General features: G+C 46.9%; 1 long non-coding RNA gene across 1 annotated transcript; it reads right to left on the bottom strand.

The window, feature by feature from the left end:
• Window positions 1-15984: 15984 nt before the first annotated feature.
• On the bottom strand, window positions 15985-20710 carry LOC134478222 (uncharacterized). Its single transcript, XR_010050709.1, has 2 exons — window positions 19496-20710; window positions 15985-16357 (listed from the first exon to the last, which is right to left on the bottom strand). It is a non-coding gene; the product is annotated as an uncharacterized LOC134478222 (long non-coding RNA).
• Between the last annotated feature and the right edge of the window lie 922 nt (window positions 20711-21632).

The following is a 21632-nucleotide window of genomic DNA, read 5'->3' as shown; positions in this document are numbered from 1 at the left end:
GCAGAGCTTCAGGAGGATTGAACTAGGCCAGAGGAGACGGTGAGTTCAAACCATCCCTGAGCAGCCCTGAGGAGCCCTGAGACTCTGAAAGGTGTTGCTAACAGACCACTCTGCAGTGCAGGGTGCACCCCCGAGGATGCTGCCCCCTCACATGTGCACACACACACACACACACACACACACGCACGCACGCACGCACACACGCACGCACGCACACTTAAAATAGACCAGCAGCATGGCCTTGGATAGACCAGCTTGACCCTCTCTGCATTCCAGCCCCGGCTTGCTTCCTGTGTCCCCATGTGCTAAAGTGCTCCAGGGCTGGCTTTTCTGACTGCTGAGCCAACTCCTCAGACATCTCCAGCTTCAGGGCCACCCTGCCCCAGACCCACTGCAGCCATACTTCACCTGTGCTTTCTAATAGACTGAGAGTCTGGGGGCCCCGAAGCAGAGGCCAGCCTTCGGCTTTGAGTTCAGAACCCCAGCAGGGGCGTCCGGGACCACTCAGCCAGGCAGCAGAAGTGGGCACGGGGCCCAGTGGGAGAAGGGCTGGGCACAAACACTGGGCGAGTCCAGGCTGGTGACCACAGAGATGACCACAGAGATGCAGGGTGTGTCCCAGTCCCCACGCTGACCGATTGGAAGTCACCAAGGTGCCTCTCTCCCTTGGCTTTGGCAAGAAGGAAGCCACAAGGCCTTAGCTGGGAATGTTGCAGGCAGGGGCATCAGTGTAAGGAGGGGAAGAGGCCCTGCCCGCCCTGGGCCCCACACACGTGTGACTTAGTGTGGCTGAGCTTTACCACTGACAGTGACCAGATCAGCAGCACTGGCTACATGCGTACAGCAGGAAATTATCCAGCCTTACACAGGAAGGAACCCGGACGCACGCACCAGCTTGACTGAGCCTGGAAAGCATTGTGCTAAGCAACGAAAGACATAACAAATGCGTCGGGAGGGATAACAAAAGGACAAATTCCCTGCAGTGCACTTCCCTGAGGGGCCGTCCCCATAGGTGGAAAGGCAGGAAGCCCAAGGCACCTGCGAGGGGCCAGGAGGGGAGGCGGTGCTGGCGTTGCCACTGCGCAGATCCCGTCTCAGCTGGGGAAGACGGGGTGACCGCTGTACACTGAGGATGGACTCAGCACCCCAGCACTGCTCACAGGAAAATGATTCAAATGGTAAACTTTATGTTTTACATATTTTAGCGCAATGCATTTTGTAAAATATTTCAAGCTTACAGGAAACTGCATACAACAACCACTTGTGCAAGTTCCTGGATTTAATACTTACATTTCACCATATTTGCTGCTATTTTTTTGAAGTAATAAATCATCGCAGATGCAGCAGGCCTTCCTTCTCCCTCCACCCATTTCATCCCTCTTTCTCTTCCTCCCCATGAGTTTTTTACAGTTTACCACGTAATAACATCTAATACTGCTCTGTGTTGTTTTTCAATTAGACAAAGGGTGTCTCTGTAACTTGCTCTTTGTTACTCAGTTCTGGAGCGTTTTCCATGGCGATCCGTGTGGCCCGGTGATTTCCAACTCCAGAATCTCATTCCATTCACCAAACTCCCTGCCGGTGGACAATTAGATTGCGTCCAAGATTTCTCTGTCACTACAAGCACTACGGCAAACACCTGTGGGTGTCACCCAAGTATTAGAATTCCCCTCTCCAGTGGAATTTCCAGTGACAGCGATGCAGGCTTTGCATTCCGCTGCACACTGTCACAGTCAGCTCCAAAGTAGTTGCACAGCTTGAATTGCACCTTCACTGAAAGTGATCTCCTGTTTCCACCTTGGCCTCTACCAGTCTTTCTCCATCCTGACCTAATGGGCACAAAATGATCTCTTAGTAAGACGTTAGCGTGCATTTCTCGTCGGCACTGAGATTACGCAGGTTTTCACAGGTGCACTGGCTTTCTAGTTTCTCCTTTGATAGCTCTCTTGCTTTCCTGCTGTAATCTCCAGAAAGGAGCTTACAGCGCCTTTCACAGCGGTGCACGTTTTGCTAGCACAATGCCCAGCCCTCCCGTGACAGGAAGCTGTAAGTAGCGTGGGGTGAATGAACCAATCGCCAGGCACTCTGAGAGGTGTTAGATATAAAAACGCGATTTAAAAGCTTGCAGAGGTATGCACTCTACTTCCGCCTGCATAGAAGGCTCGCAGAGGTTGAAGGATTTGCAAGGGCACAGGCTGCTGAGTGGGGGGCCCTGGCCCTGGCCCTGGCCAGGCTCGGAGTAGATTCCACGCTTTCTGCTACAGCATTCGGCCTCCCTCGAAGCTTCAAGAACCCGAGCGATGAGTGGACGCTGGAGGATCTGTGATGCTGTTCAAGATGCCTTAGCTCAGAATACTTTATCCTGCTTAAATCTCTCAAGAAATACAGATATGTTTCTAAGGCTAAAGGCATGTTTGCCTTTGGAAAGCATCGAAGGAGTTCGTTAACTGGGAGGCCTTGCATCCAAAGGGAGAAAAGCTGTCCTTGTTAAAACTTGGTGCCAGCTGCTGCTGCTTGCTTTCCACTGTCGCTGTCTCAGAGTTCGCTTGTCTGGACGCTGCTCACCGGCTCCCCCAACCTGCGCTCCTGCCTCAGCCTCCCTTCCCGTGGGTGACAGTGCCGTCCTGCCAGTGGCTGGGAAGGCAACCTTAGACGATGGCATCTTGTGCATGGAGCGTTCTTCCCCAGCTCACATCCGCCCCCTCACGTGGGCAGAGCACACGGACTGCGTCTTAGCAATGCTCTGTGAGCCGTTACAGCCACTGCTCCCCACCCCTGCCTGTGGCCCCAGCCTCCGTGCTGTCTCGGCTCCTAAGACGGCCCTGTTTCCCTTCTTCCCCCCAGTCATCTTCCTCCTCTGCCCTGAAGTCCACGACCCCGCTCCTTTGCATTGGTCTGAAAACTGGAGTCCCAGCTATGCACAGGGCCATGTGTCCGATGTCACGGCGGTCCCCAAGGCTATTGCAGGAGGACTTCTTCAGGCCAGAAGCCCAGGGCCAATCTGAGCAACATAGTACAGGCCCTGCTAAAGCAACCTGAGTCCTTAAAATGAGCACCGGCTCCCGTCCTTTCCCAGGCTTTACCCTCTCTTCCTCCTCTCCAATCACACTGGCTCCTTGCTGTCCCCTGCACATGCCAGGGCCACATCAGTCTCAGGGACCCCCAGGAGCCACAGCTCCCCTCCCACAGGCTCTGCTGAGGTCTCACTCTTCCCAGAGCTCAGAGCACAGCTCAGATCCTCGTACTCTATATTTTCTTTGTCCATTCATCCACTGGACACTTGGTCGCTCCCCGGTTTACCTTTGATGAGCTGCCCTGCTGCAGACACCGGCTTGTATGTATCACCCTGCTATGGTATCTTTAACCTCTTCAGGGTCTAGGGTGACATATCTTAATACTATACCCTTGATAAATCATGTCTAGATTTCTTCACTGGACTATAAGCTCCTTGAAGGCAAGAATAACTTTTGCTTTGTGCTTCACTGTATTCCCAACTCCCAGAACAGTGTCCAGCATGTATGTCGATGTCGCTCCCGGCCGGCAGGAAAGACACACGACAAAGTCTGGCGGTGTGCAATCTTGCCTTTATTTATCTCCGCGTGGGCCCCGCGAGGCCTCCACTCTGCCACCAGCCCTTTCTCGCCGGTGGACTTTTTCTATCTCTCTCTGTGCTTTCTCTGTGCTTCCTGTCTCGTGGCGGGAGAGGCATTCACTTTTATAGGGTGACAGTGGCCAATCAGTTCAAAGCGCGCGATGCGGGCTGATTGGCTAACATCAGTTGTTGCTAGGCAGACTATCTTACAGAGCGGGTTGTTTAAGTCGCCAGCGCAATCAGGGGGCAGGAAGCAGGCGCCAACTTGACTCACTCGATGGGAGGGGCAATCTAGCTCAGGCTCCGCTCCCACCCACAGGCCCTACGTCCGCCAAGTAAGGCGACCGGTGTCGGCGGCTCCCAACACATGTAGTTAGTGCCCATATTATTATTTGAATCAAGGTCTCACCATATAGCCCAGGCTGGCTTCAAACTTTTGATCCGCTTGCCTCAGCCTCCCGAGTGCTGGGATTACAGGTGTGCACCACTGTACCCTACAAAAACCTCAACTTTCGATGGAAAGAATTTACTAGTCCTACAGAAACCTTTGCCCTCCTTGCCCATAAATGATCCTGAGGTAGGCCTCTGGCCCCACTTTTGAGATCTACAAATTATCCTACAAAGGCTTACTGTGGCTGGAATAGAGGCTTTCAGCCTTGGTTTGATGAAGTTTGCCCCTTGGCATTACAAGTGGGTTCCGTAAGTCAGTGCATGGCGGGTTTTTGGCACACATGGGGATGAAAATCTCTGCTTCTCCCCGTTCTGCTGTGCTGGATCACAGCTGCTCAAGGGCGCTGTAGTTTTAGCTTGCTTCATGCACAATACTCCAGTGTTTTGCTGGCACTGTGTTGGAACACAGTTTGCTCCTAATAGCATCACTCCTGGTTAAAAAGGCTCCTGCCTTTCCAAATGTATTAGTCACTTTTTAATTCATTGACACTGAAGTGTAAAGGAGTTTATTTTGACTCATGGTGTCGGGGGCTTTGGTCCATGGTCAACTGGCCCCTTACTATTCTTTAAGAAACTTTTTTCCGGAGAGAGAAAGGAGGGAGAGAAAGGAGGGAGGAGCAAAGATGGTGGATAGATAACAGCTGGCTACAGAGGCTCCCTGAGATAGTCAACTTAGAATTCAACATAATATAGCGTGGGGAGCCCCGAACAGAGGGAGATGAATTCTCTCCTCCCAAGAAGAAATTAAGGTGAGAAGAATCAACCAAACACACAGTCCCGTGCTATTATTGGAACAGCTAAAGGTTCAGTGTTCCTGCTGCTGTGGGCGACTTGCCAACCATCCGAGGTCCCACCGCTTTGACTCACTGGAGGCGCAGTCACACTGAGGTTGGGGGTTGGCGAGCCAAACGGAGGGCTGAGCTGGCAGGGAGCCTGCATCAACCTGTGGTGAGTGACGGGAGTAGAGCCATTCCACAGAAAGGGGGCCTCCGGTGGACGACATTCTGGGACTGGGCAGGACCGGCAAGTACAAGGGGCAGCAGCGACTTCAGTCATTTGTTCCCTTCCCGAATGGGAGTGGTGGAGTGAACCAGGCCTGGGTTATGTGACAGTGCAGGCCACAGCAGCTTGACTGATCCGGAGGGGAGGGGCCAGCATATGCTGTCCCTGTCTGCAACTCACTAGCACACTGCAGTGGGAAGGGTCATCTAGCCAGGGTGCTTCAGAAGAATTGAAACCAACAAAGAAAGAAACTGGGGTCTCCTAGAAGAAGTAAAAAAGATGGGAAGAGGAAGCGACAACAAAAAGTCCCCAGGCCCCAACCCTGAGAACATTGACCCAGGACAGGTAAATACAAAGGAGAATAAGAACAGAAAACATGCAATATCAGACACAGCGCCAGTGGACATAAAGAGATGTTTTGGGGACCTCATAGACAAATTCAAACGTGAGATATTTAGCCAAGTAAAGCAAGATAGAAGAAGATTAATAAAAGAGATAATAAGCACCCCTCAAGTAGACACAGATGGAAGAAGGGAGGAACTCAAACAAAGGAGAGAACCATTTGTTGAAGAATATAAACAAAAATATAGAATACATGAAGCAGATTCAAAGAGATTACCAGAAAATTAAAAACTCTATGGAAAGATGGGAAATCTGCTTGCAAGAAACTGAGGGTAGATTATCCAAACTGGAGGACAATTTTGCAATGTGGGAGTATGAAAGGGAAACTTTTTAAAAATAACAAGAAAAGAAGCAGTAACAATACAAAGGCTAGAAGACAAGAAGAGGATCTATAACTTGAGAATAAAGAATGTGAATGAAGAAGCAGGGGTACAAACAAAGGAACTACAAAGGCTATTCACAGAAATAATTAAGGAAAACTTCCCAAACAGGAAAAAGAAATGATATTCTGATAAATGAGGCATACAGAACTCCAGCCACCTACAACCAAAAGAGAGCTACACCCAGGCATACAATAATCAAGATCCCAGAAATTCAATATAAGAACAGAATATTAAAAGCTGTTAGATACAAGAAACAGATAACCTATAAAGGAAGGCCCATCAGAATAACGGCAGACTTCTCAACACAAACCATCAAGTCAAGAAGAGCCTGGAGAGTGAAATATTCCAAGCCCTGAAAGAAAATAACCTCCATCCCAGATTACTATATCCTGCTAATCTCTAGAAATTAATGGAGAAACAAGATGCTTCCAAAACAAAGAGGAACTTGGGAAATTTGCAACCATCAATCCAACTCTACAGAGAATACTCCAGGGCATTCTAGAGAGAGAAAAGTAAGTACTAGGACTCCAGGAACAGTGGCAGAGAGGCCTCAATGAATGGAGCAGAAAACAGAATGAAGAAGATAAGCAGACAACTGATAGCAAAAAAAGAGCATAACAGAAATGAGGCAGAGAAGATTTTATTCAAAACTGATATGATTGATAGTATCAAGTCTGAGAGTATAGGCAACTACACTGAAGATGACAAGACTGTACAATACACATTCTGGTTTGATAATTTCTGGGTTTTTGAAGTTCTATACTATATACAAAGTTGTGTTTTTATTAACACTGTTATGTACTGATATATTCAATTATACTATGTCTGATAATATAGCCAATTCTATTGGAGATAACAAGAGACAACACAGGAACCATGGTAGAACTCTTTGTACAATGGTCTTATATGTTTATTTCGTTTCACGTGTTTATAGGAATATGTTTTGTTTTGTCTTGTTTTGTTTTGTTTCTCCCTCTAATATAGAAAGGATAGAAATACATGTTAAGACTCATGCATGTGTAGAATCTATAAACAGTTTATGAGAACTGATCTTATGACACATGATGAACAGATACTTTGAAGAAAAAGAGACACTAAAATACCCAGTGCTGATCCTGGTGGGTCATAATGTGAAACCCAGCTATAGTATTATTCTTTGTTCAGAGTGATATTAGCCTGCTTGTGTTTATTCAATCTCAACATAATTGAAGAGACGGATAACTTCATGTATGTTTAAGTGTATAGGGTTGATAACCATATTTCTAAGTTTTTGTTGGATAATTGAACAGAACTGGTTCAATCTCACTGTTTGAATACCCACTTTATATGCTCCACTTTAGTATCTTGAATAACTATTTGTAAGAAGACAATCTGTAATCATCAACTAGTGATTTTTTACTGTTTTTTCTTTGAAATTATGTATTATTTCTACCTGTTTGCTGTTTTGTTTAGTCTTTCTTTAAATTAAATTTTTTAAAAAAGACACTACAGTACCCAGTGATGATCACAGTGTGTCATGATGTGAAATCCAGCAATTTATTCTTTGTTCAGAATGATTTTAACGTGCTTTAGTTTGTTTAATCTAAACATAAATGAGGATATGGATAACTGCATGTATGTTTAAGTGTATAGGATTGAAAACTATGTTACTAAGTTTTTGTTGGACAGTTGAACAGAACTGTTTGCACACTCGCTGTCTGAATGCCCACTTTACATGTTCCATATTTGTATCTTGAACAAGTATTTGTAAAACAACAATATATAAACATCAACTAGTGATTTTTTTACTGTTTATTTTTTTCTCTGAACGTATGTATTATTTCTACCTATTTTCTGTTTTGTTTAGTCTTTCTTTAAGTAAAAGTTTTTTAAAAAGAAACTTTTTCCCTCAAATTAACTACAGTAAGTTTGTTATCTACATCCAGCCATGTGAGAATCGCAGGATTTCTTTCTTTTCACTGCTTTTCCTCCTTTGAACACAGGGTTGGTAAGGACATAATGTCCCACCAAGAGTCTCCGTACAGTTATAATCCTAGCATTCTGGGATGCTGAGGCAGGTGAGTAGTGAATTTCAGCCCAGCCTGGGCAATTTAGTGATTTAAAGACTGCCACAAAATCAAAAAGGACTGGGAATAAAGCTTAGTGTGAGACCCAGGGTTCTATCCCCAGTACCACCCAAAAAAAGTGACATCCAGGAATGTCACCACATTTTCTAAAAATGCATAATGAACTTAAGGAAGTGACTTGGACTCTGAGGTCAGTACTACTGAAGACTAAGTCATCAAAATGAACCCAGGACTCATCACCTCCAGTCTTCTCACAGCGTATCAGTGTCAGAGAGATCTAGTAAACGGTTGGTGCGTTTTTTGGCACTTTTGATTAAACACATGCCGTTTTAAGTTGTGCATAAAGTTGAAGAGACAGACCCCTTGGAGAAGGGAGCAGCAGATGGAGACATAGTGGGGAGGAGAAGGGCTGCCCCCCCACAGGTTAGAGGAGCCCAGCTAAGGTGTGAGTGAGCAGGAAATTACCAAGGTGACCCTCAGGGAGCCCGCAATCTCCAGCCTGGGAGGGAGTCCAGGTGGGGAGGGAGGCTGAGCAAGCCTCCTTAGGTGGTGGGTGACCAGGGCAGAGGCTGCCACAGCGGGAACACGGGAAGCCTGGCCTGACCCTGTCTCTCCTTGGAAAAGGCCCTGGGTCACTGGTGACTGAAAGAAACCCTATCAGTACCAGAGCCGAGGAAGACTCGTGGGAGATGGGAAAGGAACAGGAAAGTCCTTCCCCAGGCCTGCCCGGGGCTGGGTCACAGTGCTTCCCAACACACGGGAAGACTTTGCTGCCCATGAAAGGCGAGGCAGAAACGCGGAAAAACTGAATCAATCACAGTAGGGTTAATCGGATTTTAGCTCTCTTGTTCTACTGGGAGTCAACTAGAAAAATGAACAGGCGAGGCACACGCTGGGCATTTGCAAAACTCGTGTTGGATAAGGCACTTACATCTACAAGGAATAAAGAATCCTCAAAGCTTCATCATAAGAAAACCAACTTACCATTCTTTTTTTAAAAAACGAGTTGAAGATTTGCATACAGACTGCAGAGAAGACACAGAAGCAGACAGATGGCACCTCAGCAGCGCCCTCAGGTGCCCGGGAGGAGCACATTACCACGCTCCCATCGTCTGACCCACGGGTGGCGCACATGACTGTCCCATGGGCAGCTCAGACCAGACGATGGGACTGCCCCTTCCCGCCCTGCGATGTGGACATGCTTGGTTCAGAGCCACCAAATGGCAAGACATACAAATCACAGCCGCACTGTGGACACATTAAAACCACAGGGAGACACAGTATGAGTACGTGGTTCTGTTAAAAAGCCTTGACACTATCAAGGGCTGGTGGGAATGCAAGGTGACAAGCACTTTTAAAACCTGCTGGGCAGCTTTTTATAAAATTAAGCACACATTTGTCCCTGTGTCAGCCATCCCTTCCCTAGCTATTGACCCAAAAGAAATGAAAATTTATAATGCTCACACAAAAACCCATTGCTGTGCCCGCAGTGGCTTTATTATAATTGTACCAAAAATGAGACACAGCTCAATCTTTTTTGACACAAGGGATGCAGCTCAGGGCCTTGTACATGCCAGGCAGTGCTCTACCACTGAGCTACGCTCCCAGTGGCAAATGGCTTTTTAAAAGACCTGTGCACCTGTGGGCTGGAGTGACACAGAGCAGTCAGAAGGAGCACACCACCCACTATGTGTGTGCGTGTCAAAAACTTTAGGCTGAGCAAACCTGCACCCTGCATGGCCCCTTTTTAATACTTGACTTGTGACAGTCTCAGAACATCAGGGGTGACAAAGGGCGGAGGTGAGGCGCATGGGCAGCTGGAAAAGAATACAGTGGAACAGGGGGGAAACGGAAGTGTTGTGTCTTGGCTGTGGTGACTATATGACAGTGGCATTTGGTAAAATTCGTAAAACTGCTGCACATTAAAAAGGGCGAAGTTCACCATATGTAAGCTAAAGCCCAAGGTACCCAATTTTAAAAAGGGAGCATGTGTCTGTAAAGAAGAAAGAGGTGATCTCAGCCTCTGAGAGCAGAAATTCCCCACCTTGGGGGGTGGCTAAGGGGTACTGTTGCTGTCTTCACTCCCCAGGCCCCCAAGAGCACTGGGGGCCCGTGGAAAGGAGGTAGGTGGGATGTGGCAGTTTGTGGGGTCCCTGCTCAGTGAGGCTTTCGACAGCAGCACCATGTAAAGGGAGGATGACAGAGTTTGGGGGCACCGGACCCATGGGGGATCACTGGTGGAGCTAACCTTGCGGCAGAAGGGGGAGAGCCCCCTTCATTCCAAGGCTGCCAGAGAAGACGACCTCTGAGGGGACATCAGCAGGCTCTGGACCGGCATTCCCCCGAGCAGGGCAGACTCTCCACTGCCTTCCTCTACTTAAACCCATCAAGCTGTATTAACCGTGCGTGAGAGGAGACTCGTGGCCTTGCTTCGATGATTTGGGTGGTTTTTTTTTTTTTTTTTCGTTGCAAATTATCAAAACTCCCTCAAAGCACTTGTTTTGCTAAATGTTAAAGATTATCAAAATCCAACTCTGCAGTCAAATATGATACGAACACTTTCAGGTCAGGTCATGAAAAGCAAATGACCTCTTTTTGTTATAAATGAAGAAAGATTCACCTTGGACAAGAGTACCAGTGTTGCCTTTTATAAAAATACTTTCTTATACAAAACACTTGATTTCAGGATTTTATTTGATGTAGGTCTGCTTTTTATAAATAGGTGCTCATTTATGAAAATGGACAACCAGCTCTACTCTGTAAATTTAAAAAGAAAGAGAAGAAGAAGCATCTTGGTCCAGTCAGTTTGGGAAGTGTGGCACAGAATTGCCTCCTGGACCTCACTACATGAATCTTCCACACATCCAGGAAGCTGCCCGTCAGAGGTCTGTTTAGCTGTGTTCTAGCGGGCCGTGGGCCCCGGACCAGGCATGTTTCATCCAACACAGCTCCCTGCACCAGAAGGACAGTCTGTAATTTTTAAAAAGTGAAGCCAGCCTTTACCACATTATATTTGACCAGAGAATTCTTTCTCGCTGTAACATCTGTTCAGCAGCCTGCATATCGGTGTTCTCGGGAACTGCTGATTCAGCTGGTAAGCATAAAAACAGTGCATGTCTTAAAAGGCAAAATTTGTATTCTCCAAAAAAGAAGAAATGAGGGAAATTCTTGTAAAAAGGCACATGGTGTCCTAATCATCAGATTTAGTTGAATTCTTCACTATTTAGAATTTTGTCCAAATGTGGTGAGTTAAAGGTGGTGAGTTCTCAACCTCGGAGGCAGTAAAATTGGTTTTTGTAGACACCAGGAAGTTCATTCAAATGGTGTTCCAACTTTCTCCCCACTGTCATGTCATGTCTTTAGATGATGGAGTGAAAAATAATGCAAAAAACTACAAATGATATCTTTCCTAGGGGCTCCCAAAGTTCAGTTAATTATCATCCTCGTAAGATTGATTTTCACAACTTATCTGGTCCCGGAAGGGACTGGAAATAGGATCTGTCAGAATCGATTAAGGAGGCCACTCGCTCTCTGCCTCTGGGACATCTGAAGACCTGCAGCCAGCTCGGACCCTCGGGGAGGGGAGGCTTAGGACAGAAGGGCAGGGGAGATTCAGGAAAGGCTCCTGGGTGATGGATGCGCTGTCCTGGTGGGCAGGCCACGAGGATGGGTGGCTGTCACCCCCTCCTTTCGCTGTTCTTTGCTGTCAGAGTTAGAAATGTCCACGAAAATAATGGAGATTCTTGAAAGAGTGAGTTTACTTAGGAGCAGCACTGCCATGGAGTCGTGTGTACCAGAGTGAACTCTGTGCATTTTCAAGGAGGGTAAGGCAAAGGATAGTTTTTAAAGCTGAAATGAAGGACATTAAGTAAGCTGTTGGGATTTTTTTGAAAGAGGAGGAGTTTATTTTGTTTCTTTATTTAGTAGTTTGCCAGCTCAAGGCAGGGAGGCGGGAAGGGCCTGGTGGAGGAGAGCTGCTCACCTCATGGTGGCCCGGAAGTGGAGGTCCTGGTGAGGGAGGTGCATCCAACCAGGCCATTCCGCTTCCAAACAGACCCCAGCTTCTAACTTCACATTTCCCGTGATTCAGCCACTTTTCAGAAGTCCCATCTATGGGGACATGGAGCTTTGGGGAACATATCCCCTGGGCCCCAAAAGACTTACATGCAACTTTTTATGCAAAATACATGTAGTCTGTCTCTAACAGTCACCAACGTTCTACTATTGCTTGTTTGTTTCTAAGTACTGATTCCTGACTGCAACAAAAATGAGAAGGGTGGTAAGGAGGCCAGGATGGATAGGTAGTTGCTGGGCAAACATCTTGGCAGAACTTTTTTGATGGTAAGATTATGATGGCCTTTGTGGTTATGATAGTGGTAGTTCTTGTCTCCTTGTTTATGGTTATCTGGCTTTATTTATTTATTTTTTGTTAGGACTTCACGGAAATGACTTCATTTTGATTTATTTCACAGATTGTCCTTTCTGTGCCTAGGAGGTTTTAAAGGGAGGTGCTGGCAACTTGCGTCTGCATGCATGGGATGAGAGAGCTTCCTGATCCCTCCTGTGCCACCTCATTTCCTTTCAGATTGCCACATACAGGGAAAGGTGAGGGAACTGGCGTCTTTTGATTCTTGAAGATCCCACATGAATCACTCAGAGAGTGAGCTAGGGAATGTGTGGAAGAGGAGTCATGAACCAGTCACACAGAGGGGTTAATCACATGCCAGAGACCAAAGTAGGGCAGGGACGGGGGTTTGGGCAGAGGTCTGGGGGAGGTCTGTCGGCCTGCCTGTGTTTGTGGTATGCTCAGTGGGCTGCTGGCACAACCAGATTGCAGAGGAAGGACAGCTCTGTTCCTCTGTCTCTATATAGATCCCTGCAAAGACCTGTAGAAGGTAACTGTCAGTGTGTTTCCCCTGCTTTTAAAACCTCACACCTGGGGCTAGGGATGTAGCTCAGCAGTATAAGCACCTACCTGCCTTGCAAGTGTGTGGTCGTGAGTTCAATCCCTGGTACTGATAAAAAAGAAAAAGACAATAAATAAATAAATAAATAAATAAATAAATAAACCCTCACACTTCAGGGGCCCTGGATTTAGCTCAGCAGCACAAGTGCCTGCCTGGCAAGCATGAGGTCATGAGTTCGATTCCCAGAACAAAAAAAAATAAAAGTAAGTAAGTAAATAAATAAATAAAACCCCACACTTCTCACCAGCTCTAGCCCACCCTGGGAGGAAGGAGAGTCTGGAAAATGAAGTTTTCTGTTTATGTAAATACTCAAGCACAGTCCACCCCATAGAGACTGTGAGTACAGCAGGCTGACCATGTGCAGTGGACAGGAAGCCCCTCTTAAGGTGTGGCCAGCAGGATCCAGCTCTCTGGAGCTCTATAAGCTGCTCTGTGGTCATTAGTCTTTGTTCTCCCATTTTTTTCTAGATGATATTGAGATGCTGCGTGCATCCAGTGTCACTGAGTATCGGAATATTGCCAAAAGCAATGTCAATAAAGCATCACTCACAAAGGAACACTCTGTCCTCAGATTCTTCTACCCTAAATGACCAGGTAGCCCATGCAGGCACCTCTGTACTTCCATGGCAAAAACCTTAGACTCGGACATATCAATTCAAGCTGTGATTAGCAAGTTATGTCACCTTGAGTAAGTTACTCTCTCTGCGTCAGTGTTCCTATGTCCAACTTGAGAAGATGGAGAAGTCGATCCACAGAGATCTTTCAAGTATGAACAACCCACAGTCTTGCATCTGTGGAAACCTGATGTCTGGAGCATCAAGTCAGCTATTTCACACAGAGAATAAAAATCTGCCAGCGTGTGGAAAAGAAAAAGTCGATGTCATCTTTCTCATTAGCGGCACCAGATTCCGCAACCTCAGCTGGAAGCTGTTTAGTCACCTACAGTAATGACCTCCTTTCCAGCCCCAAGCCGCTGCCTGGCTCAGGCTGAAGTCGCCATGGTTATGAGTCACCAACTCTTAGAGCCAGGAATCGAACCGAGACCACAGGAGACCGACCATTTGCCTTGCCTGGCTGGCTTCCTGAGGACTGGTCTCTTCCCAAAGAGAAAATGGTATTGAGGCTTATAAACTATCACACCCGATTTCCTCATGAGCTCGTGGCTTTAGACACAAATTCCTAAGTCCTCCAACAAGAAAAATCTAGAGTTTTAGTTTTAGTCTGGATTATTAGTTTTTACTTCCCTGGCTCTTTCCTTCATGGCACGTCAGGTCAGCACGAATGCAGGGTTGAACGGAATCTGATCATTGATTCTGTCTGCTGCCATCTGGGAAGTCCCAGCAAGTCCTCTTTGCCAAATGCTCACATGGCTTCAGTCCAGGCTTTGCAATATCAGTCCACTGAGGGGCACACTCACGCTAGCCCCTCGCTGGGCTCCTACAAGGGTCAGATACACCTTATGAGACTGTCCTCTCCCTGCTGTGGTCACGGGGGAAGTCAAGGAGGGCTGGTGGGCCACGCCCAGCCTGGCCTCTCCTGCCTCACATCCATGTTTCAGAGGAAGCAGGCACTGCATTTCTTTGATCTGTGAGCAGATCAAAGGCTGGATGGAGGTGGAAACCTGAATGGTGTCTTTCCATACACAGCATAATGGGCCCGGGGAAGGGGCCTGGACAGTGTCACCGTCAGAAAGTGGCCTCTGGAGATGAAAGGGGAAGCTGAGAGTGGATTCCGGGAATTCAAAATGAGTACAGAAGAGGCAGGGGTGCAGAGGAGCAGAGGGAGGAGGGCTGTGAGGGACAGCACCGAATTCGAAGGTGCCATGGGGCTGGCGCTCCTGCCAGAAGGAGAGACGTGGGGAGGTGGACACGGCATCCAGGTCCCTTCCAACTGCCCAAGGGAGGGGATATCGGAGTAAGGGCTGAGTTTAGTGAATCTTCAGGGCTATGAAGCCATAATCTTAGCCAATCCCTGTCCCACTGGCCGCAAGAAGTGCCCCTTTGTGTCCAGCTGTGGTCAGTTCTCTCGTTTGTAGGACTCCTTTATGCAACACATCTTTGCAGCAGGTTGTGTTGAATAAAACAGGGAGAAATCCCTTCTCCCTGCAGTGTACCTTCTAGTGGACGAGGATAATAATGACATCTATCTCGTAGGGTTGTTGTGAAGGTTGCGGAATGGATGCGTGTCACCCACACAAAACTGTGACAGCACATAATCAATACCCAACACATGGTAGTTATTGTCATCAAGGGGCGAGAATGGTGAGGACCTTCCAGGCAAGAGCAGGAAAGGATTTGAGATGTATGGGAATTAAGAAGTTAATTATGGTTGTCATGGTGGACACCTATAGTAAAGATAAAAATTGATCTGGGACAAATGTCCCCCACCCCTGGCCATTTCCTACCCAGGTTGAGAAGGAGCCTTGCCTGCTGTGTGACTCTGAATTAGTCACTGGAGCGCTCTGTGTCTGTTTCCCCACCCATAAAATGAAGATAAAAATGCAAAGCCAAGGGGGAAATTAAGCAAGTTAACATTTTTAGGCTCTTAGAACTCTGCTGTCACAATTCAAGAAGCATCGAAAAAAATCTAAACTGCAGTTAATCATCCTCATTATAGCAAACATCTTCCTCAACTTTCTGGTTTACTCATAGGTGCCGTGGTGATATCTGATTCCCACCCTGTGCTCTCCTTCTGTCCCGAGCACGAGCTGCCAGGAAGCTCCGGCCTGCCCTTGGGTGAGGTCTTCCCTGCACCTATTCTCTTCCCTGTAGCCCTGACTCTGCATTCCCAGAACACAGCGGCAGCTGCCCGGTTGGCCTCTCTTTCTTCAATTGCCCCTTATCTTGGTCTGCGTCACACACTGCTGCCAGCACAGCCTTTCTTGAAGAGTGTGGTCCACGTGGTCATGTTCCTCAATTTCTATCACACTTCTCAGCTGTCTTCTCATTAGCTCTGCCACCCGCAAGTCTCCCCACCACTCTCCTTCACACCTCACCCCTAAACAGTGAGCTCACATGCACGAGAGGAAAAGGGCACCCCATCCTTGGGATACTGGGTTGCCAGATGCAGGAAATCATAGTTATCAGCTGGGGCCTCATCAGGAGACAGATGGTATGCTCGAATTGGGCAATTTAAGGACAGTTTAATGGAAGGACTATATACAGAGTTATGGGTAGATTTAGGGAAACAAATAATGGAGAGCATAATACCTCAGGATGTGTAACAGTTGGAAGCCTTTACTACCCACTGGGCATGAGGGTTCAAGGGCAGGGTGTAGTTGTCACGACCTAGAAAACAGTATTTACATGGAAAAGGCTGCTTAATGAGAACCGTGACTTCCAGGAGAGGGATGTGGCTGACCCACGGCAGTCCAGCTAGGGTAAGAAAGATTCCTTCTTCACATTCCTGGTGCCCTCTGCTCTCTGAATCCAGCTGGAAGCAAGGAACAAGGAAGCCCTTGGAGACAGAACATTAAGGACATCTTCTTAGGACACACTGAAAGAAAAAGTATTGAGAGGATCAGGAGAAAACAGGAGATACTCACCATGAATACAACAATAAAGGTAAGTCTGTGACCCCCTGCAGCTGCTCAGTAAGCAGCCTGCTCAACAAAAGACAGCAGCCCTGCCCCCAAGTTCCTCTACCAATGGTCATTACCCTCCCATTGCCTGGCCTTTGTCACAAGGTAAACACTTGACCTCAAGGAGCTTTTAAGCAAATTAGAAAAAGTATCCCCTTTCTCAAGATGTTTACCTTGTGTCTGATGGAAAATTATTGGCACACACTGAGTTTGTTAGTGTAAGACACCTCACTGCCATTTGTCAGAAGTGTTTACTATCAAGACCCAAATCTACCATGATGCCATGTGATGAGGCCCATGGCTTCTGAACAGGGCCATCAGCTATGTTAATAGCTGACAATATTTAAAATCTAGAAAGTGCCCCAAAGCAGAGAGCAAATGAAGAAGCATCTTATGTAGAAAAACCTAAAGTTTGATTTCAAGAACAGAAGGATTCTGTAACATCTGAGCTGTGATCAGTTTCCTCGCTCCCCTTGGAGCTCAGCTTTGTGCAAGCTCTGCTTTGGGCAGGTGCTGCCAGCAAGACAGAGCTCTCCCCCTTCTCCCCGGTCCCAGCCCAGGGTGGCCACTCCTCCCAGGGCAGGTCACGTCTAACCCCTGCAGCCTGAGTTATGGAGCTGAATTTCTGGTGAGTGGGATGACAGGTTGGGAGCTCTCTTCCATCACCTGGTTAGTGCTCATAGGATAGGGACTCCACCCCAGGCTGGAAGGCCACAAATGCTGTGACCACTGTCATCCCAGCTTATTCACAGGGCAGAAGTTCCAACCTAGAAGAAGCAATCGAAGAGAATCCGAGGCACTGTCCTTCTCCAGTGCCCAGGACAGTTGCTCAGAACTTTAAGAGGGAAAGGAAGCTCCTAAGAAGAGAGATCTCCAAAGCTCTCCCCCAAAGAAATTGACTTTCTTTGTACCAAAGTATAAGGGAGTTCAAGCCTAAATCTGCTCTTTATAATTAAGAGCAATGAACTAAACCATAGGCCACCTCATTCAACAGAGAGAACTAGGAAAGAGACAGCTGAAAAGATCTCTCTTGGGTCATAAAAATTGAAAATGGGTCTGAATTTAATTAGATCAGACTGCTGAGTGATTCATGCATCACAGCATTTTCAGGAAATAATACAGCAATCCACCAACAGTTAAAGTAGCCTAGAAGCTGGATGTGATGCCAACTGAGGCAGAAAATTGAACAGGGACCAGGGAAGGAGGGTCAAAGAGGATTTGGCTAAATTTACTGCCATCCTGGATGAATCTGTACACTCAAGGGCATCTTGGAAAATGCAGCACAAAGGCTTCACACTGTGGGATAAATAGGCATCAGTAAAATGGTCTGGCTAAGTAACTAAATGAAAAACAAGCAAAGATGACAACAAGCCCCAGGAATAAGGATGGAAAGTCAATAAATTTCATAGAAAAAAATTATAAGACAGGTAAAGAAAGAAGAAAGTGTGAAGCAGACACAAGGTGAAGGTGAAGGTGGGGGCAGTGCTACAAGGATGTTCTGAGATTGGGCCAGTGTCAGAAGTAACAGGCAGACTTCAAAGCCAGCATCATAAAGGTGTTCAAAGAACTAAAGCAAACCCTGCTTAAAGAAAGAAAGCATAGTGACATCTCATCAGAGAAAGAATGGTAAGATAGAGAAGTTATGAAAAAGAACTGAGTGGAAAGTCTGCAGCTGAAAAATATAATAACCGAAATAAAAATGTTACTAGATAGTCGCAGCAGCAATCAGCAAGCTTGAGGATAATCTGAAGAATGGAGAATAATCTGTATTTATATAACTCCAAAGCCCAGACTTTCTGACTACTCAAAGGTTTAACAGGAAGCAGGAAACTCACCAAGAGGAAAAGAAGGAAAGACACACACACACACACACACACACACACACACACACGATGAAGCTTTCAACTCCTGTGTTCTAAGTATGTTTTCACAACATCAGGAAATACAATTGCTTGTGGCCAATGCATTCTTTATACTTAATGTAAATAACCAGCCAAGTGAGAATTGATCTGAGATTATAGGAAACAAATCTTGGAGATTTTTATTTCACAATCAACAAAAAGATTCTTAAATTTCCCGCTTACAAAAATATTGATGGTATTTATGTACTTATGTATTTATTTTTAGTATAAAAAACACAAATAAAAAATAAAAATTACCTAAAGAATATTCATTACTCATTTTCTTAAGTGCCATTATGATTATCTGGAATCTTCTGAGTTCTTGTTGTACATCTTTCTCTCTCTCACTGTGTGTGTGTGTGTGTGTGTGTGTTAATGGGAACTGAACCCAGGACCTTTCCTTTGAGTTGAGTTACATACCCATCCCTTCTTTTATTTATTTTTTTTGAGACAGGGTCTCACTAAGTCACTAAGTTGATCTGGTTGGGATTTTTGCTAAGTATTTCAAAGGACAAAGAGGGGAGAGGTGGAAAAGGGTGGTGAGGCATTGAGAAGCTGGATGGAAAGTGGCAGAGGAGGCCTGAGGGGTTGTAGAGCACAGCACCCGGTAGTGGAAGTCGTGGCATGTACTAGTCCATTTACCATAACTATAATGAAATGCCTGAGGTGGATGCTTTATAAAGAAAAGAGGTTTATTCAGTTCAGAGTCCTGAGGTTCAAGAAGTCAGTTCTGGTGAGGATCTCGTAACCTAAAGTGTCACAAATGTAAGAATACACGCAAAAGGGAGACAAGAGAACCAAGTTAGACAGGGGTCCCCAAGGTCTTCCTGAATCCTTTCCAAGAGCACACTCCAGTGACCCACTGGTCCCCCAAAAGGCCTTTCCTCTTAAAAGCCCCCCTAACTTTTAACACTGGGGACCACACTTTCAATGTTGGAACCTTTGGGGGACACTTCGCCCATGTCCAGGTCACAACAAGGATGACTTCACCCAGGAACGTTTGCAGCAGCTGACAGCACCTGGCTGTCTTTGTGCTTCTGTGTGTTATTCTCTGTGGTGGTTTAGACGGGCTCACAAGGAGCTAAACTCTCTCCAGTGCGTGGGGGTCATGATTCCATAACAAACTCTCCAAAAGACAGAACTGCAGCTTACCTGGGTTAAAGATCTAGGCTGGCCTTTCCTCATGATCGTCAGAACCAGAACGTTTCAAAGGGCTTCAAGGCTGCACAGCAATCAGCCCCTGCGAGGGGAGAGGACAGGGCAGGGACAGCCAAAAACAGGACACTGTGGACAGCTCAGCGTTTTGCCATTCGCAGCAGACGTCAGTTACTGTGTCGGGTGCGCACTCCTACATGAAGCTCTCAGTTTCATGTCTCTGTCCCAGCCAGGGTACATCTGACCCAAAAGGACTCTGGTACACAAACATCCTTAAGTTTTATTTTGCCTTTAACAAACAAATCATAAGCATTTCTGAGCCCTTCAGAATATTTGTTCCTGGGGATCTTCATGTTTATATCATTTGAGTCCCATGACAATCGTATTTTATATTTGATGCCACCCTTAGCTTAGAGCTCCACTCCATTGCTGAATGAGCTCAGTTGGTTTTTATTTATTTTTATTTTTAAGTGGGCACCAGAAATCGAAGTCAGGACCTCACGCTTGTCAGGCAGGCACTGTGCCACTGAGCTATATCCCAGCCCCCTTTCCCCACAGTCAGCTGCCAGTGAGGTGTTCGCTGCATGGACTGGGCATCCCACCAGAGCCCCGAGCAACTCCTGTGTCTCCAACGACACCAAGTGGATCCAGGAAAACAAAAAATGCCCATGGCCATGGATTGAGGAAATGGAACAGAGTTGCAAAGCCTCAGGGAGTCCCCTTTGGGGGTGCTGAGAACAGCCCCCCCCCCCAAAAAAAACCCTGCAGAATCCTGACAGAGGAGTATCCAGCAGAAAAGGAGCAGAGTACTACCCTCTTGAAATCTTTGATCAGTGATTTCTCTGAACGCCGTCCCTCCCCTGTCTGCCTGGCATGTGGAAGGCTGAGAAATCCTATTAAAGACCTTTCAAAAGAGCTCCATGCCAGGGAACATCTGCTTCTGGTGTGCAAGAGATTACATACGGGTGACGTGGGCTGGGGGACCCCGCCAGCTCCGGGCTCCACGGGGAGACAGGACTTCAAAGGGGAGCTGCTCCATTAAGGGAACAACAGCCTTTCCTGGTCCAGCCTCTGAATCTCATTTCCAGTGCAGGCTCTGCTGGGAGATAAGAAGCGGGGTAGGAGCCTCCTGGCTGCCTGGATGGCTTCCTTCCTGAGGGAGAAAAGGAAGGAAAAAGATTAGCACGAGCAGAGCATGGGGCTCCTGCCCTCCCTTCCCTTCCTGGAAATAAAGAAATAGGTCAATAAATAAACAAGAAGGAGCCTTTCGCCGCCTGTGGCACTGCCCCAGTGAGGTCATTTTGTTCCTGAAGGTCGCCCCTCTGCTCTGGGCGGCACTGTGCCCCTTTTCTACAGAAGGCACTGAATAGATTAATTCTGCAGAGCCAGTGGGCGCAGACCTCCTGAGAGAGCGCTAGTTATGTGCAATCACTCTTGCAGGTTTTGAAGCACAGCATTAAAAGAAAATTGCCAGAAAACACAATCGTCACTGCCCCTTTTTCCCTCCAAGGCCACCTTGCCTCAGCCTCCTCCACCTGCGGAAAAGAGCACACTGGGGACCAGTGGATCAGCTCTTGGAAAGCTATGCCCGGTCCCTGGGTGATGAGACCATCAGCACAAAGAAGCCGATGGGACTCCTGGCCCCGAAAGTGTTCCATTCCACTGCTGGTGCCACCTTAGGGTTTTCCCCTGTGAGTTCATGAACGGATCCTTGAACCAGTCAATTCGAAACACGTTTTAAAATTCTTTGAGAAAAGCATGATAGTTTCTACAGAAATGTGAGATTCAAGTCTGTACTTCCAATCCGGAGAGTCGTGGGTCAGCTGGGACCTGACACAGTGCCGGGTGAACACATCTCCAGCTCCATATAGAACTTGCATCTGTGACTCTTTCCATGAAAATGTGATTCATGGTTCCTACAACTACCCCTCGAAGCCCTTGTTTTTGCTTCTAGATTGCTAACCATTCACATGGTTAACACTGACATTGCCAGGTGTATTTCGCTCCTTACAGGAGCAGGCTGAGGCATCAGATCAGCGTGCTCCCAGAAATTACAGATACAGGCGCAGGGTATATGTGTGCTCGAGAGAAACACAAAGCTGGGAGAGAATGCAGAATCAAAGTTCTCATTTCA

Source organism: Cavia porcellus, unplaced genomic scaffold, assembly GCF_034190915.1.
Source record: "Cavia porcellus strain 051 isolate PalLab524CR breed Dunkin Hartley unplaced genomic scaffold, mCavPor4.1 scaffold_12, whole genome shotgun sequence".
Taxonomy (NCBI): domain Eukaryota; kingdom Metazoa; phylum Chordata; class Mammalia; order Rodentia; family Caviidae; genus Cavia; species Cavia porcellus.
Note: the sequence above shows the minus strand (reverse complement) of the source record. Positions and strands in the feature narration are given on the sequence as shown.